We start from the raw sequence: 12438 nt of genomic DNA, 5'->3' as shown, positions 1-12438 counted from the left end.
AAGGATTTTGCCATATTGGTCAGGCTGATCTTGAACTCCTGACCTCAGTTGATCTGTCCACTTTGGCTTCCCAAAGTGCTGGGATTGCAGGCGTGAGCCACCACACCCGGCCTATACACTGACGCCTGACCAAGTGCCTTTACCAAGAGAATAAGAAACACTCATTGGTTTAAGCCATCCTGGAGAGGATGCACCATAATTAATTCAACCACTAGTGGCTGTTTGGGCTTTTACTGGTCTTGTGCTACTACAAAAAAGGCTGTAATTAATAAATTTATGCAGAAGGAATTTTGCCTAAGTGGAAGTGTGTTGACTGGAGTTTCCATAAGGAAAATTTGGTATAGGTATGTCCATTTGTAATTTCAATAGATAAGTTGTTCTCAGTAAGGGGTTGTACCCATTGCATTCCCACAATGTGTGAGAAGCCCATTTCTGAGGGCTCACTGAGTGTAACGAACTGTTGGCTTTTTGCCAACAAATGAGGTACAAACTGGTAGTTTTAATTTGCATTTCCTTTATGAGTAAGGCTAAGGGTACTTATTTAATATTTAAGACAGTCTTTTCACATCCTCAATGAGGCAGAATTGCCATTACTGATTGTATATTCTTAAGCATAATTATTGGAAGAGTATGCTCCTATGTTATGGAAACCATTAACATGTATAGTTTTATTTGCTAGTTGCTTAGAAAATGAGGTCATCTGTATTAAATTCACGCAAATCCGTTCTTGCAAAATAAAAACTCTTCTACTGTTCAATTAAGCATATCCCCTAGATTATCTATTCTAGATCATGTACTTCCTGAAAGTATCTTTGAAGCAATGAAGCAATTTTTTATGATGTATTAAGAAATTCATATAGAATTTTATCTGAATTTCTTGTAATGTCATTACGTTGTGTGCCTTCCTGATGTATAACTAAACTGTCCACTTTTTCCTGAGAGCTTTATAGAAGTAGATGAATAAATAGGTAACTTCAGCAAATGTTTTCTTTCAATGAAGTTTAACTACAATTAGAGTGCTTCAGATGTGATACCGTCACCTATGCCCATAGATTTGTGTTCGTATTTTTAAAAATGTAATCCAAGCAATCACAGAATCAGCATCTGCACTATATTTTTAAGATAATTTATTGTTATGTTCTTATGTGGTTGACCATAAAATAAGTCAGTGAAGTTCCAAACAGAAACCTATAAAACAAAGATTTCAACCTATAGGTGTCAAGAAAACAGAAAATTTGAAATAGGGACTCTCTGGCTTAACAAGAGAACTTAATATGTTGAGCTTCAGAATTACACATTTTTCAAAATTCCTCTACTTGTTATTGTTGTAAATTGTTGATATCTCAAATGTTTAATTTTAAATTTAGTTACAATAAATTTTATACTGAAGAAATATATTCCACTTAATAATTACACATAATAAATTCATTTACTAAGGAATTAGAAGGGATTTTGTTGGTTATTAAATTAGTGACACAATAAAGAATGGAAGTTGCATTAGCTAGAAGTCATAACAAAGAAAACCACATTATAATTTTAATAATAAAAACAAAATTAAAAGGAGCTGAAGGGACCTACTTAATACATAATCTAAACATCTAAAGCGTTGGACATGCATATGATTGGGGTGTTATTTCTACTTCTGATAGTGGGGGTTTCTCAGGCCCTTTGAGTTTTCAAAGAACAGAGTTACATTTGGGTCACTGGGTAATGGAGTTTATTAAAAAGGATACACAGAGGAGTAACAGACAGATATCATTGCAGCTGTACAGCCATACATCATAGAAAACGGGAATTTATTTCATACAGCAGTTCTGGTGGCTCAACAAAACTCTACTAAGCCAGCAGCATGACCTGTCATCTTCCCTGCACTCAGCAGCTCCCTACCCCACACCCTGTCCAGACACTTTCTCCAGTGTTCTGCTTTGGTTTCCTTTGTGACCGGCTCTCCTCCCCTAACTCACTCACTAGTGTTCTCCTAGACTCTTAACAACTAGTGTTCTCCTAGACTCTTAACATACACTTCCCTCTGGCTCCTACTGCTCTTATTCTGCCAAGAGAATAAGAAACACTCATTGGTTTAAGCCATCCTGGAGTTGAATGGAGTTATATTTGGGTCACTTACTGATTGCCCCCTCTTGAATATCTCTCTGCTTCTCATGAAATCTTTGTGCATCTGTCTTACATAAGTTTCTTCAGAAGCAGAGCCAGAACTTCTGTGTGATTTGTTAAGGTGAGTTATTAAGTGTTCTCAGGAAACATCAGTAGGGGAGGAAGAAGGTTAACAAGCCAAGCAACGATGCAATCTCAGGCAAAGACCATGGAGAGTCCTTTAGTTTCATCCCAGACTAACACCTCTCAGTCACTGACTAACTGAGGAGATGCATGAGCTTCTAGGCACTTCCGGCTTTCTGGTCATTGGGAAGAAAAGCTCCAGGGAAAGGTACGCACAAATGCTTGTGTAATCTGAGGATCTTGGATATGGATGGAACATTACTTTAGCATTCCTCTCAAATGCAAGTATGACTCAGATTGGGGCTCCCAAGGAGAGAAGATGTGGTTGGGTCAAGAAGTTACCCTCCAGTATAGGGTTCTCTTATTGGGTTGTTGTACGGGGTCACTCGCTCTATAGGCTAGGAGACATTGGCAGACTTTTAGATCAGGCTAATTTCTCTGGCCTTGTCAGTTGTGGCTAGGGTAATAGGGCCACACGCTGCAATATATGGTCACTTACGTACAATAAGCCTCCAATAGGGGGCTGTGGCTCTGACATCATGCTGAAGCCTCTTAGAAAAGAGCACAGTAACTGGCCCGCATCTTGTCTAGGCTGTTCCTAGACTAGTTTGTTTGCACCTAGATATATACTTGTTACTTTGGTTTTTGGGGGGTGAGAGAGGTTCAAGTGTGTCTTGAAAGTAGCCACCCTCACGCCTGTAATCCCAGCACTTTGGGAGCCCGAGGTGGGTGGATTGCCTGAGTTCAGGAGTTCGAGACCAGCTGGGCAACATAGTGAAACCCTGTCTCTTCTAAAATACAAAAGAAATTAGTTGAGTATGGTGGCGTGCACCTGTAGTCCCAGCTACTTGGGAGGCTGAGGCAGGAGAATTGCTTGAACTTGGGAGGGGGAGGTTGCAGTGAGCTGAGATGGCGCCACTGCACACTCCGTCTCTCCAAAAAAAAAAAAAAAAGAAAGAAAGTAGCCACCAACACTTTTGTTTTGCATATGAAAGAAAATACCTTATTATCATTTTTATTAGTTGTTATCATATTCTTTTAAATTCATACCTTTTTAAATTTTCCCCTAAACTTTATTTTAAAATGTATTTTTGAATTTAAATAGCTTTTGGGGTACAAGTGGTTTTTGGTTACATAGATGAATTGTATAGTGGTGGAGTCTAAAATTTAGTGCACTATCACCCAAGTAGTGTACCTTGTACTCAAAATACAGTTTTTTTTAATCCCTCACCCCCCTCTTACCTTTCCTCTTTCGGAGTCTCCAAAGCCTATTATACTACTCTGCGTGCCTTTGTGTACATAGCTTAGCTCCCACTTACAAGTGAGAACATACAATATTTGGTTTTGCTTCAAAAGACAGTATTTCATTCTTTTTTTTTAATGGCTGAGTAATATTCCATTGTGTACATATACCATATTTTCTTTATCCACTCATTAGTCAATGGGCACTTAGGTTAGTCACCAACTCTTGATCTCAGATTTAATTTTTTTAAATGAATGTTACAGTGATTATTGTTCATGTATGGGAAAGGGAACCAGTGCTTGATAGTTTCTCATTTAATTAATTTTTTACTACCATATTTCACAAAACAAGAGTACAGTAATGCTTACATCATAAATTCTCTTCAATTTCCTTGGACGCAGTGGCTATTCAGATCATCCTCGTTTCAGGATGAATGACAGAAGCTCAAGAACCAAGCAAAATCATGCAAACAGATTTTTGTTTTGTTTTGTTTTTTTTGAGACGGAGTCTCCATGCAAACAGATTTATATCCACATCAATGGGGTGGGGCTGTATACACCACCGATTCTCCTGGGAGTCATTACATTATGGGAAAGAAGATGGTTGTATAATCCTATTACAGGAGAATGATAAATTGAAAATAATAATCTAGTCTGTGAAAAATATTAGTTGTTCCTGGTTATTACAATATAGTTTATAAAATACAGTTTATAAAATTCCATGTAGCAAATTTATGAGCCAAAAGTGAGAATAAATTCTAATATGCTGTACACATTCTCTTCTTTAAGATAAAGAAACACAGTATTAATTAAAAGTTCTGTATTTCTTGAGCAAAATGTATGTCTCTTCCGAAGGATGCCTGCTTTACTTATATGCAAGACTTTGTTTAAATGGGAGGAAAAGAAATATATTCTGGTTGTAAACTTGTCATTTGGGAAAATTTTTAATTATATAAGTAGTTTTAACGTTTAGGCAAGTAAGCCTAACTGCATTTACCTAATAATGGACTCAACCATTAGATAAAGGAGAGTTCTGAATCCAACAATATGGATTTTGAGGTAATAAAAATAAGAGGCCAATGCAGAGTCCAGGAAGAATGACAGTGGAAAAGCTTTGTAGAGCTCCAAGAATGGGAAGGAATTCTGTACAGACTCATATGATCTAAATTTTACACCCCTTTAGTCAGAATTGGGCACTTTGCTTTTGGGATACGCAAACTTCCCTTGTGACTAAAATCTCATTTGACACTTGATTAAACAACAAAGTCATTTTTAGCTCACTAAAGTGAAAATCTCAATGTTTGATTTCAGAGGCAGCTTGATCAGGGTCTCAAACAATGTTACTAGATGCCATTTCTCCATCACAACCATGTGCTTTGTATCATTCACCCCCACATTGGCTTTATTCCCAGGCAGGCTCTTCCTTCGTGGCTCAAGATGGCTGCCACATCTCCAACAATTTCAACATCTTATGTTCAAATGAGAAAAAAAAAAAAATCGAATACCTTTTTTCAGGATTCCCAGCATTCTCATTGCATCTTATTAGCTCTGAGCAGACAGTGTGTTCATCCTTGAACCAATTACTGTGGCAAGGGAAATGAACTGTGATAACTGCCTTAGCCTCAGGTCACCTGCTCTATCTTGGAACTACAATGGAGCCCTAGCTGGATGGAGCATGTTGGTTGAGAATGGGGGGTGGGGGGCTGGGGGGAAAGAGGATTTCCCATGGGAATTTGAGTTATGATTAACAAAAGGAATGTGAATGTTAGGTGCCAAAACATATTTATAAAATGGGTGCACATTATAACCTTGTTTACATGTTGTATTGGGAATAATCTTTGGCTGTTTTACAGTTATAAGCAATTTACAGGAACCCAGTAATAAACTCTGCTAAGCAAATGTTGTTCCCATCCTTTATACACTAAGTTACTTAGGCTGTTCTTTTTTTTTTTTTTTTTTTTTTTTTTTGAGACATTGTCTTGCTCCATTTCCCATGCTGGAGTTCAGTGGCTTCATCTTGGCTTACTACAACCCTACAACCTTGAGTGATCCCCCCAGACTCAAGTGATCCTCCCACCTCAGCCTCCTGAGTAGCTGGGACTACAGGCGCACACCACGACACCCAGCTAATTTTGCTTAGTTTTTATATAAATAAGGTGTCACTATGTTGCCCAGGCTGGTCCCAAACTCCTGAGCTCAAGCGATTCTCCCACCTTGGTCTCCCAAAGTGCTGGAATTACAGGCATGAGCCACCACACCCAGCCTTGTTTGGTTACTTTTATGAAGTGTAATACTGCATACTTACCATAGCTACTATTTATTGAGCAACTTCTATTTGCCAAGCATACAAAAGCTCTCATTTAATCCTCATGTCAACTGCCAGGAGAGTGTCAGTGTCCATATTTCAAAAATAATGAAATGAGGCTGAGAAAGGTGAAGTACCTTTTCAGTGATTACACAGAAAACCTGGTGAAACTTGTGGACTATATTAGATAACATCAGAAACAAACTAGTCTTATTCACCAGTGGTTTAACATAACTGAGGTTTCTTTCTTACTTCTAGTTCCTATCCAAGTGGGCTTATGAGGGGCCCTGTTCCATATAAATGGACATAGGCTGCCTGAGTCTTTACCATCATTTAGCTACACCATCTGAACCAAATAGCTTTCTCAATCACTGTGGCAGATGAACAGAGAACTGAAAATTCACACATTGGCTTTTAAATTCTTCAGTCCAGATGTGGCCTGTTTCACCTCCATTCATAGCCCATTGGACAGACTAATCACATGGGCTCAGCTAATACCATGCCACCTAGAAAATGTAGGGGAGCACTCGGATATTCAGTGAGCAGTAAAATCACTACTACAGAGACAATCAGAGCTCTTTCTGACTTCAAAATAATTATTCTGTCCATTAGACCCCCATTGCTATATTTGATCTAACCACCTTTGATTTCACTGTTTTGAAGTACCAGTTGTTAAAGATCTTCCTTGACTGTAGAAAACAATACAATGGTAAGAGTAGTGTAATGATTAAGAGCATGGGTCTTAGAACCAGACTTCCTGAGTTCGTATTTTGGCCCTTGCTAAATGCTGTGTGCCTCTGGGTGAGTTACTCAACATCTCTATGCTTCAGTTTTGCTATCCATTAAAAAGAATAATAATTATATTAATAATAGTGTCTATATCCCAGGTAATCAGGATTAAATGAGTTCATTGAAATAAAGCATGAGACAGTGCTTAGTACAATGAAAGCTTAATAAATCTTGTAATTATTATTATAGAATCACTTAGGTTTTCACTGATAAAAAGTATTTTTCTTCTGCAAAATGTAACTTCAGCCAGAAAATTTGGAAACATGTTCACTAGGTCACAAAGGCAACCGCATGAGAGGGAATAACAGTGCAAACCTGAAACCACTATTGGAAAAACAACTCAAAGGTCATGTTCAATTGAAAGTGGTTTAGCAGTGTGGCCTTTATTGGCAAAAGGAGTGTGTGTGTGTGCGTGCATGTGTGTGTATGTGCGCACACACTCGTGTGGGCGTGGGTTTTCATTCAAGGTACAAGATGTGGTAAATGTACCAAGGTACATAATGTACATATTATGTACATAATATATTTGGTCTTGTATATTCATGAATCAAGAAAGTAAAACCTAGAACTAGAATATAGATTTTGTTTACTCTTATTTCACACACACACACATACACACACACACACATGAAATACAATCTCTTTTTGGCTACTGAAGTCTGAAAACATTGCACAGAAGCCCAATACTTCTTGTACTCTCATTCCTTCTCTTCCAGACACTCTCTCTGGGGAATACCATTTCTCTGTGACTGTGGGCAGGATTAATAAGCACCATTAACTCTTCACTCTGGCCCACAGGGGTGGGGAACTGAAAATAGTCTGTCAACAGTTTGGCCAACTTGCCATTGGCAGCCTTCTGTCACCTGCCAGCATCCACTGGATACAGACCACTTGACTCCCTTTTATTTCAGCATTGAGAATGCAACCAACATTTGTGAGAACCAAATCTTGCTTAGATGTACTAACACACCTGAATAATTAACTTTAACATTAAATTTATTCCTGCTTGAATTTCAAGTTTTTATTTCTCAAAATTGAGAGTACTCATTAAACCCAAAAGTCCACAAGCTTACTGTGTTACATACATGAGAACATTTAAGATTCTGAGTGCACTGTAAAATTTACTTTTGAAAAGCAAGAAATTTTGAAATAAGAAATTCAAATCTCTATGTACATTATTTAACAAAAATAATGAAGGGTTAATAATAACTTCTATGAGTGTAATAAAGTTCTTAATTTAGTTCTCCTGTTTTCCCTATTCATCTTTGTGCCCTTTAAATAAAATATATTTATTTTATAGTTTACATGTAATTATTATTTTGTGTCTCTGCTTTAGCAGGAGATCCGTTATTCTATCTTTACTTCAAAAGAGGGTTTTATAATTTCAGAAATAGTTAAGCATCTTGAGGCAGAGCATGTAAGTACAGATTATATAGTAGACACTGACCAAATGTTGTTGGCATTAACATCTGCACAGAAATTTATAATGCCCAGGGTAAGTAGCAAGAAATAGTCCTAAAGAGTTCTCAGTGAGTTTAACAGGTTTTCAACTCTATAGACCAAGTTAAAAGTAAGGTGTTTATTTAATTAATACTTATGTTCCTCTCAAGGAGATAGAGTACATTTTCACCAGGTCGATAGCATCATTTATTATTCTGTTTTTGTTTGAGCTCCAAGTTTTCATTTGAGCTATTTATTTTGGAAACAAATGAACTCTGTTTTTAAACAACTTTAAAATGAACTCTGGTTTTAAATAACTTCATGTATTTGTACATTCATCTTCTTTGCCAAGTTGTACACCTAATTTACAACCTCTATAGAAAACAGGACAGAGATATCTCAAGTAACTAAAAGTAGAACTACCATTTGATCTAGCAATCCCACTCCTGGGGGCACCTACCATCCACACAAAAAAGAAATCCTTATATCAAAAAATCACCTATATGTTCATTGCAGCACTATTCACAATACCAAAGATACGAAATTAACCTAAGTGTCCATCAGTGGAAGATTGGATAAAGAAAATGTGGTGTATATACACAATGGAATACTATTCAGCCATACAAAATAATGAAATAACATCTTTTACAGCAACACGAATGAGATTGGAGGCCATGATCTTAAGTGAAACAAGTAAGACATAGAAAGACAGATACTGCCTGTTCTCACTTATAAATGGGAGCTAAATAATGTGTACACATGGACGTAGAGTGTGGAATGATACCCAACAGAGACTCGGAAAGGTGAGGGAGTGGGAAGGGAGGGAATGATGAGGGATTACTTAAGGGGTACAATGTACATTATTTGGGTGATGGACACCCTAAAAGCCCTGACTTCACCACTATGTGATCTATGCATGTAGCAAAATTACACTTGTACCCCACAACTTTATACAAATAAAAATGAATAAATTAATTTTTAAAAAGTAGTTTCAAACTTTCTTTGAAGTTATAAGACCCTTTTGAGGTCATGAAGATATATATTGGGCATACTTCATTATGGGCTGAGATGCTGTTGTAGAGATTTGAGAAAAGGGAAGTGGCCAAGTGCGGTGTCTCACGCCTGTAATCTCAGCACTTTGGGAGGCCGAGGTGGGCAGATCATGAGGTCAGGAGTTTCACCAATCTGGTGAACATAGTGAAACCCTGTCTCTACTAAAAATACACAAAAAATTAACCGGGTGTGGTGGTGTGCGCCTGTAATCCCAGCTACTTGGGAGGCTGAGGCAGGAGAATCGCATGAACTCGGGAGGCAGAGATTGCAGTGAGCCGAGATTGCACCACCGCACTCTAGCCTGGGCGTCAGCACGAGACACTGTCTCAAAAAAAAAAAAAAAAAAAAAAGCCGAAAAGAAGAAGAGGGACGTGATTAGTTCTGGATAGAGTCTAAATGATACACAACTTAAATTTTGAAGAGGTAGGGGTGGGTTTGTGTGTTGTTTTATAGACTGTTGAAAAAAAAAAAAAAAACAGTAACCACATCAGACCCCTTATTTCTCTAATAGTACTGATTCTGATAGTAGTGAATTAACTTAAGTTAATCTTCCTTCTTTCTCTTCTCTTTCTTTCTTTTCCTTTCTTTTTTCCTTCTTTCCCCTTTCTTCCTTCCCTTCTTCCTCCCTTCCTTCCCTCCCTCCCTTCCTTCCTTCCTTCCTTCCTTCCTTCCTTCCTTCCTTCCTTCCTTCCTTCCTTCCTTCCTTTCTTTCCTTTCTTTCTTTCTTTCTTTCTTTCTTTCTTTCTTTCTTTCTTTCTTTCTTTCTTTCTTTCTTTCTTTCTTTCTTTCTTTCTTTTCTTTCTTTTCTTCCTCTCTCTTTCTCTCTTTCTTTCTCTCTTTCTTTCTTTCTTTCTTTCTTTCTTTCTTTCTTTCTTTCTTTCTTTCTTTCTTTCTTTCCTTCCTTCCTTCCTTCCTTCCTTCCTTTATCTCTTATCTTCCTTCTGTTTCTCTCTTTCCCTCCCTCCCTCCCTCCCTCCCTTCCTTCCTTCCTTCTTTCCTTCCTTCCTTCCTTCCTTCCTTCCTTCCTTCCTTCCTTCCCTCCTTTTTTTTTTTTCCTCCAACTGAAAAAATCCTGACTGGTACAGAAAGGAAGATTCTCCCAACAGAGCATATGAGATCATCTTTATTTCTTTGTTCTCTCAAGCCTTCAATTCCCCCTGCAGTTACTCAGAATGGCAACTTAGTCTTCCCTTAGATCTCCTAAGGGCCAAATTACACATCTTTATGCTTCATTTCTTTTCAGCACAGAGGAGAAGGAGTTGCTTGTATTTCTTAGAACTTGCCTTCTTGGATTTGAAAATTTAAAAAATATGTTTTGTAAATCTCTACTAAGAATATACACTGGAATTCACAGCCTTACCTATTCTAGGTATATTGATCTTTAGCAAACATTTCTTGGAATTCTTTTACTATTCAGTAAAAACTCTGTCTAAATATCCCGACTGCCTACCCACTTCCTCTTTCTCAATTATGACTTTTATTAACATTAACAATATCTGTAGAAATTAGAGCTTGATGGATTTTTTTCTGTTGATCTCAGAATCCTACCACAACAGGTCGTAGCCACACAGTGCACTTTTTTTTTTTTTTTAAAGTAACTTTGCCTACCCTGTTTCTAAGCATCAATTTACCTAGCCTGTTTCCTTGGCATCTTTTTTTCTGGGTGTTTCCTTTGAAGCAGAAGATACAAAACATTAGTAGGTTTTCCTATCAGATTTGGAAAGCATGGTTTTCACTTAAATTATCATGCTTCTCTGTACCTACTTATATCAGTAAAGTGATTAGGAGTGTCTACCAACTGCAATTCTCAGGCTATGAAATTTGGCTTTTTGAATTTAAATTATACTGCAGTACCATATGGCAGAGGAGAAAGGAGTGCTCAATTTCTTATCTCACAGAGAGTTCCTCTCAAGCAAGGGAAATTGCTGTCACAGCCTAAGTTTCATTGGCTTTCTGTGGCTTAGCATTACCCGCTGCCTCCCAAGCACATACATGTAGGCTTTTCTTGAGCTACTTTGAGAAAAATTGCTGCAAACCATCACAGATGAGGAGAGCCCATCTGAGTCAACTGCTGCTCATCTTCCCACAATTGGATGCTGAAGAAGCCCTGTGTACAAAGTTCCAAGAATGGGAGAACTCTGGGTGCCTTTCACTTATGCTTTTAAAAAATTTTATTTAACTTGAGGCAGAGCCATGTCATAGAACATCATTCACATCCCCGAGGGCATTCTAAGCAGTCGTTACCAGCCTAATGTAATTATGCTTGGGAGCACCGCAGAGACTCCTAAAGCTTCTGAAATGCAAGGTCAAGTTCTACTGATGTCCAGGTATGCAGGAGGAATCTACTAATTTATGATTATGGCAACTCTTTTCTCTGAGTCTGTCACAAATTAATGGAACTCAGGGAGCTACACATCCTCTTTAGGATTATAAATGGGGTCCTGACATTTCAGACTCTTTGCCATTGTAGTGACTGAGAATCCTATCTCTCATACCCGATATTAGGGAGCCCCTTATTGTCTAATGAGATGGCAGACTTCTCTACTTGCCTTCAGTCAAGTCGGCATAAGGACAACTCGGAAGGAGAGGAAATATCCAGGTTGTGTTGTTCTCTGTCATCTAACTTACGCAAATTATGAACATATGAATCAAGCAATCCTCCATACAATGGTGGTACTGGATATATCCTTGTCCTCCAGATCCACACACCTTGTACCCTCTGTCCCTGGTGGTGGAGCTGACGAGTTGTATCAACATGATTACTTGTCCTCTGGTTTCTGGTTGGGTTTGACCAGGGACAAGCACTGGCAGATAAGGTTAGGATATCTATCCCTCTGGCACTGCCAGTGCTGCCACACTGACCCAGCTCCTGCTGGGCAGCCCTCTCCTCACAGTTCTCATTCTGATTACTCATAACTTCTCTCATGCCTTTCCCCTTCAGACCCTGAACCCCCTCCCTGCTGTTCCTAGCCCTGAATACTATACTAACCATTGTGGTTTCCCTAATCCTGCCCACACTTGTATAAATTACCCATTTATTAAACTCTCCTCAAATTACTCAGTTTGAACGTGCCTTGTGTTTTTTGCTGGAGCCCTAAGTGATAAAACAGCACTGTTCTGATTTGCCCATTTTCTCTTCTACCTTTTTCACATGCCCTATCTCTAATAGTCCTGTCTTTCTGAATGTCTATAAAAGATCTCCATATTTGTTTCTGTTTGTGTTTATGTATTTTACGCCTGTTTGCCCAATCTCATTTCCAGAAGGATGTGATGATGCCGCATGTTTGCTGGTTTTGCCCCGGTGCTGACTTGCCTCTGTTCATCTAAAAGGTACTGTATCTTTGGGTCCCCCAGGCAGCCTTTTAAGAAATTGG

Source organism: Chlorocebus sabaeus, chromosome 15 (genome assembly GCF_047675955.1).
Source record: "Chlorocebus sabaeus isolate Y175 chromosome 15, mChlSab1.0.hap1, whole genome shotgun sequence".
NCBI lineage: Eukaryota > Metazoa > Chordata > Mammalia > Primates > Cercopithecidae > Chlorocebus > Chlorocebus sabaeus.
Note: the sequence above shows the minus strand (reverse complement) of the source record.